The 6,421-nt window shown below is 42.9% G+C and overlaps 1 protein-coding gene across 2 annotated transcripts in view; it reads left to right on the top strand.

The window, feature by feature from the left end:
- Window positions 1-3,146: 3,146 nt before the first annotated feature.
- The window catches only part of LRRC3B (leucine rich repeat containing 3B), a 49,126-nt gene continuing 45,851 nt past the window's right edge, over window positions 3,147-6,421 (top strand). Inside the window, exon 1 of one of the 2 annotated variants that reach the window (XM_063420649.1) lies at window positions 3,147-6,020. The gene's annotated coding sequence lies outside the window, so the exon portion shown is untranslated. Of the gene's footprint in view, window positions 6,305-6,421 lie in introns of both variants that reach the window. The other variant, XM_063420640.1, reaches the window with a different exon arrangement.

The raw sequence follows: 6,421 nt of genomic DNA, 5'->3' as shown, positions 1-6,421 counted from the left end.
CCTACAAGCAATTGGCAGTATTTTCTGCTTGCACGTTTTTAAATTTTGGTGGGAATTGCTTGGTTTTTGAATTCTCAGTGAGTTTTTCTATCTCTGACCAGAGACTCTGAAGACTTTTTGGTGCTCGTGGCTCATGGTGTAACCATGTGCATTCCTGGAAGCCATGGAAATTAGATGCTGTTGTTATGTACAAGTTTTAAAGTTCTTTAAAATTTAAGGCCAAGAGAGATCATCAAACTGTCTAATCTATCTTGCATATAGGTGCCTGCTAAATGTTGTACATGTACACCAAGGCTTAGAGAACTACTTTCTCATTAGCCCATAGTATTGTAGTCCTTGAGAAACCAAATTAAAATAGTGTCTAAAAAAGTACCTGAGCTTCCTGTGATGCTTGAGGACTGATAAGGCATGCCCAGACAACCACAGAAAAAAATCCATGCAAAATATCCACCATGCTTGCCAATCTGAGCTATTAAAATTTCTACTGCTTCTGTGCTGTGTTTAATTCAAACCAAAGCATCAGATGTCTAAAATAATATTCTGCATTGGTTTAATCTCTTTCTGGCTACAGCAAGATAAATAATACATGGTTCAAGGGAAGGCAAAAAGTTCTTCTGCAGAATATATGAGACCAAATATCTCTCAGAGGAGCGGAAAAGAGATTCTTCCTCTCTGCTGTAGGCAGCCAACTGGAGCCCTCAAGTATGGGATTTGATTATACTTATTACCTTAATGCCAGCCTGAAAATGTCTGAGTTGGCAGGGTGCAATTCAAGCCATCTTTTTCCAGCCATAATGGAAGATGTTGCACAGATGCATTGTTCTATTCGATGTAGGGCCAGAGGGATCACCAGGGGATCTAGCCTGATGTGAACCCTCCTTTCCTCCCGGAGCCTTCTCTGTCCATTAGAAGTTCTCCCAGAAGCTGAAGGCTGTCTTTAAGAAAGACAATCTTTTTTAGGACAAGATCAAACAATGGTGAGTGCACCAGCTCCCTTCATAAGCTTTTACAGAGTTTAATTACCTTTACTGCTAGGAAATTGCATCTGATTTCAAGGTTGATTACATCTAACCTGAAACTTCCAGTCACTGGATTTAGTTGTGCTTTCGTCAGCAAGAGTGAAAAAGCTCAACATTGTTATCTATTCTCTCTGTCCTCTCACTCTTTTCTTAAGTGGAATATGTCTAGCTCTTTAAGCCTCCCATCTCAAGACTTGTGCTTGACATACAAAATATTTGGATTTTCTTCAAAATTTTCTCATCTTTTTTAAAGGGCAGGCACCAGAACTGTGTTTGATATCTTGGAAACATGCAAGGGCTGTGCTGAGTCCTTTCCTCACCAATGTACTGACAGCTCATGTAAGGGGTGATTAGGATAATCACTTTTTATCATTCTCTGAGTCTCTGCTCTCTGAGCCAGTGTCCATTCCTACAAGCTTTTGGACTATACAAAATGAATTTTGTGTGCTGCTTGTTGGACGGTGATCATTTAGCCAAATCAAATTACTGCAGAAGTAATATATCTTCTTTATTTATTGTGCTATATGCAAGCCTTTAAAGCAAAGATTCTATCTTATGGCCCAAAGTGCTGAAAACAATATCAGGCAAAAACTCTTTCTGATTCTGCTTTGAAAGCTCCTCACATTGAATGAAATCTTCCCATTAAAAGGCTACATTTTGAAATGTGTCAGCGAGACACTTCTTAATCCTCACAATAGGTGACCTGTTAATTCCATGTAATGCAAGACTTGAAATCAAAATGTCATGTGTTATTAAGGTAACTGCCTTGCAGAAATGCAAGTGCCTCCTATAAATACAGATGCCTTTCTCATGCAGACCAGATATAAATCTTCAAAATAACCAAAAATTCCACAACAAGTGTATGTGTTGAGAACTAACTGCCACTAACCTGTTCTGACCAGGATGAAATAGATTTATTCTTTTTCTAATATTCTAATTCTAATATCTAATATTCTAAGTATCCCAGAAACACATGCTATTTTGTAAGGAGACCAAAACATCAGTTTCAACTAATGGATGGCACATAGCAGAAAAATATAGTTCCCTACTTACATGGTTCTCTAAATCAGAGCTAGGTGGAGTATGAGCTGAACTAGCTGAGCTTATTTACAACCACTCTTTCTCTCTCAGAGTTAATGAATTACTGACAGTCTAAGGATCTTCTGTTATTTAAAACAGAAACTCTCTCCTAAAAGTCACTTCATCTCTTTTCTGTGTAGAAAAGGGACTAAGTAAAAGACCAACAAGAGCTTTCAAATGACAGAATCTGCCAAATACAGGAAACAGAAACTACTGGTGCTTCTTGAAGGAAGTGTTTAATGCCCAGTCCTCAAAGCCTTGTGAGAGCAGTTGTGCTTAGAAATCAAGATGGTCTGCGCATTGCCAACACAGAGCTTTAAAAGATTAAGAGATGCAAAGGATTTTTATTAGCCCTCTGTAAAGAGGATTTTGAGGGCAAAGCCTCATCACCTATACGTGCAATAGCAGTACCCATGGACTGAGAGGAGAATGAGGACTGCTGATACCATCAAGCCTAGAGAGAGAGCAGAAACAGGTATACAATTTAGGAATGCAGCTATAGTGTGAACATTGTGGTTTGTGTTGCTTTTAGTATTTCCAGGTTGCAAAATTTCATGCTTTTTGCTGTTCTCGTGGCTCAACACAGACTACTGCTCATGTCCTCCCTTGGAGTATGGAGTAATCCCAGGGAGAATGTGCCCCTGACATGTCTTTGCACTGCTCTCCACAAAAAAACCCACACTCTGGACCATGAGCAGAATATTCCCGCTAAACTCCTAAGCATGTGCTACTAGAGTTAAAAACCTTGTGAGATTTAGCTCTTTAATGTACCTACAGCTAGAATATTAATTTCATGCTACTGTTGGCGATGAAAAGAATTGATCCTATAATGAAAGGAATATTAGTCAAGGGATAAAGAGAAGGTCACTCAATTTATCTCAGCACTGGAAGAAGCTGTATTCTTTGCTGATTTTGTAAAAAGCTATTAATGTCTCAGAAGATCAAGGGAATAGATGGTACCAGATGACTCTTTAATTTAGCCATTGAAATATTTTGTTAATATTTATAAATTTTTAGGGATCTAATCCTAAAGTAAAGTCTTGTTTATATGAATAATCCTTACTCACTAACAGTCTTGCTGAATTATGTAGGGGTTTTTGCATTAGAAAAAAATAATTTGTGTAAAGATCAGTACTACTGGGCCCTTAAATATTTACAAACACTCATCAAAATTATCTTATGAGGGAAACTGAAGAACCATCTGGTATCCCCGTTATTTAATGCTCCCTGTTTTTCCTAACTATGTGTAGAAGTCAGCAAATATTAGCATTTTCTTTCTTATCTGAGGGCAGCCAAATTACCTTCTCCTTATCCTTTAAACTTACATACTCCGTCCTAACAGAGGACTAATCCTTTCACTTCTACTTATGTAAAATGGACAGGCGATGCCACTAAGCCAGTCAGCAAATCTGCTGCTGGGTTTGTTCAAGGACCAAAGTTTCTTTCACCTAGAATAATAATATAGTCTTTCTTCTGCACACAACCACCATGACATCAGCAGTATTTCAGTCCTTAAAAATCTGCAACATTTTTAACAGCAAGTAGCTGTGCATCCCTTTATAGTAATTTTCCCCAGAAAAAAGGACTCTATTCTCCTCTCCAGAGATATACTAAACACCCACTTTTTAACTGCAGTTGTAAAGCTAGCTGCTCTCAGGAGTGAGTCTTTGAATACAAACTTGCAAACCAGCTACACATGTGTAGCTGGTCAAAAAACTTTTTATGAGGTGCAATTTCAACAATGACAAAAAAGTATTTCTTTCTTTTTGTGAGGTTCTGTTTTCCTTGGCAATTACACTTAAATCATTATGATGAAAGACATCCTGGCTAATGCAGTAAGTTAAGTTATGCATGCTAAGATCAGTCTTCTCTTATATTGCTGTGATATTTAACAATGCATCAGTTCATTCCACAAAGCATCACTAGAGGTTCAATTTTAAAGGGAAATGACTGGGTATTTTTTGTTTGTTTGGTTGGTTTGGTTTTGTTTTGTTTTTGCCTTTTTGGGGGGGGGTGTCAAGCCAAATGAAAAGCAGATCTGATAACCCTTTTTTTTTTTTTTTTTTTTTTTTTTAAGATTAAAAGAATATTTAACAATAGCAAATCACTCCAAGGAAGTTTGCAGTGCTGGTAATGTGGAGTATTGCAACCAAGTGCATATCCAGCTGTCATATATCTATATACTAAACAGTAAAAATATGAACACAAGCTGTATTTGAAGAAAGGGATGCTGCACATTAGATTTTGGGTTCGGGTTATCAACAATGATTAATTTTTTTCTATTTCCTTAAAATGAATCTAAGTCGGTTTCAGCTAGAGGAATTCAGAAAACTCACAAAGCCTGAAAATTGTTTCCCATTGCAAATAATACAGGGCTGTAATGCAGTCATGGCTTCTTCAGTCAGTTTCACCAGCTTTATGACACAATCAAACATACTGCAAAAACAAATGCATGCTCACACACTATGTATTTTTTTTTAAATGATTGTGTCTTCAAAGCTGGGTTGAGTCAGTCAGTGTGAGAATTGTGTGTAAGGAATTCATGAAAGTGATTTTTATCAAGGTGCTTTTTGTATTTATTTTCCCTTACATTTATAAGAATTTTAAATGATTGACATACACATAAGTGTTCATGAGCCAATTTGTAAATATTCTTAGGAGAAAAAAGAGCAGGTTTTGCAATAGTACAAAGGCTTGGTCCTGCATTATCTTGCTAATATGATTCAGATAGATTACTCAGAGAGGTAAATATTTACTTGGGTAGAAACTTCCAGGACTGGGGTTCAATGATGAAAAATTACATTTAGTAATGTATTAGTTGCATGCCTTTCCTCTGTCCCCCTTCCCTCGAAAGACCACCTGTCTGTGGCTATAGCACTGGTCCTTCTGACCTAGAAGTTTCTTTTTGCCAATGGCTGATACGGAGATAAAACAGTTTTGTATAGTTAGAGGCAAAAGAAGCAGCCCACAGGAAATCAATGCCAATTCTGTTCCGTGCAGCATCGTAGGCAGCTTTCCTCTCAAAGCAAACCAGCTAAGATGGATCTTTCTAAAACCCATCTACCCAGGTGCTCTCAACTGGAGACAGGCAACAAAATTCTTTTCTGCACGAAATGAATAAAAAGTTTACTTTGCAGAGCCAGAACAGAAAAGTACTCAGCAGAGAATGTATGTTTGAGTGAGAGATGCTACCAATTGGTGATGTTTCTTAAAGTCTGGGTTATGACAGGCCGTGCAACTGCTGCAACACAGCACATTTCACAGAAGCCCCTCTTGCAGAATAGAGAGAGAAGAATGTTCTTCCTCGCAAGAACCGTGGTAGACCCGAAGCAGGATGTGAAAAACTGGATCATCACAAAAGGCTGGTGAGGTTGAGCACAGCATCAATTCACCTATCATAGCAAGTAATATACAATGGCAATGACAGATGTTCACTCAGATGAGCAAAACAATTAACCCGATTCGTACTTTGCTGGGGAACCCGGTGGGCACTGGGGGGAGCAGAAGCACACTCTGAAGGCACCCCACGGTGCTCCCGACAGGCAGGGCTATCTCTCGCCGTCGGCCCGGCGCGGGCAACCCCGGCCCTACCCCTAGAGCTAGAGGGTGACAGCCACAAGCAGCCCCGGGAGGGAGACGGGCGGCATCACCCCCCGCGGGCAGCACCTCCCCGCTGTGCGGTGGGAGCGAGAGGGAGGTCTCCTCCTTCCCTGCCTCCCCGCCCCGCTCTCTCCTCCCTCCCTGCTCGCCTGCCTCCGTGCCCGCAGCCGCAGCGCAGGGGCCGGGAGCGGCGGCGCGGCAGGCACACCTCCCGGCGGGCGCCCGGCGGAGCAGCAGGCGGGCGGTGCTGGCTGCGCCCGGCCCCGCCGCGCCGCCCGCAGCCCCGCCCGGCGCTCCCATGGCGCGGCGGCCCCGCGCCAGGTGAGCAGCGCTGCCTGTTGCGCCGAGCCGGGCGGAGCGCGGCCGAGGCGCCGGGGCCGCACGCCCAGAAGTTTTGCGGGAAGGCGCCGCGATATGAGTGGCGGCGCCCCGCGGATGCGCTGGGTGGGGGGCGGCAGCGCCGGGAGGAAACTCGACGGGGAGGGAGCGGGGGGAGCGCTATCGGCGCCGGTGCCTCCGAGGGGCCACCGCCGTGCCGTGCCGATCGGCGAGGGCCACCGGAGATGCCCCCTCCCTCAGCCCGTGCTGGCGAACCCCCGGTGTCCGTGAGTCCTGGGGCTGACGGGGTCGGGATTCCGCGGAGGCAGCGGGAGATGGGGAGGGAATCCAGAGGCGGAGGCTGCGGGAAGGGGGTTGACACCCTCTCACTTGGGAGCAAACGA

This window comes from Prinia subflava, chromosome 1 (assembly GCF_021018805.1).
Source record: "Prinia subflava isolate CZ2003 ecotype Zambia chromosome 1, Cam_Psub_1.2, whole genome shotgun sequence".
Lineage (NCBI taxonomy): Eukaryota > Metazoa > Chordata > Aves > Passeriformes > Cisticolidae > Prinia > Prinia subflava.
This window is presented reverse-complemented; position numbering and strand designations above follow the sequence as displayed.